The sequence below is a fragment of the Arachis ipaensis genome, chromosome B04, assembly GCF_000816755.2.
Source record: "Arachis ipaensis cultivar K30076 chromosome B04, Araip1.1, whole genome shotgun sequence".
NCBI classification, from domain to species: Eukaryota; Viridiplantae; Streptophyta; class Magnoliopsida; order Fabales; family Fabaceae; genus Arachis; species Arachis ipaensis.
Window position 1 is genome coordinate 117,352,950 of NC_029788.2, and position 467 is coordinate 117,353,416.

Below are 467 nucleotides of genomic sequence, written 5' to 3' on the forward strand. Positions count from 1 at the left end.
TAATAATATAAATTATATATTTCTATCTTGTGTTATCAATACCATAAATGCACCCTATAAACTTTGAGTATTCAATTATCATGATTTTTTTATATATTGATGAAGAGATATTAACTAAACATCTAAAATTTTATTTCGGTTATTTTGATTTTTAACCAATTTTTATATGTAAATAACATCTTTCAAAGAACCTTTTGTCAGTTAGTTGAATCTTTAGAATACTAAATTAGTAATTAACCTTAGTTTTATACTTGAATGTCAATTCTTTCACATGTTCTACCAATTTTTGGATGATTAAATTGAGAATCAACTATATATGTACAATCTCATTATATCGGAGGCAGTGAAAGAAGAAAATGAAGATTATTTATGATAAACGATGAAGATGCGTGAAGTATTCAGCCAAAAGAAAGAATGAAATTCCTGCATTTAGGTAAAAAATTTATGTTTTATTATTAAAAAATCTG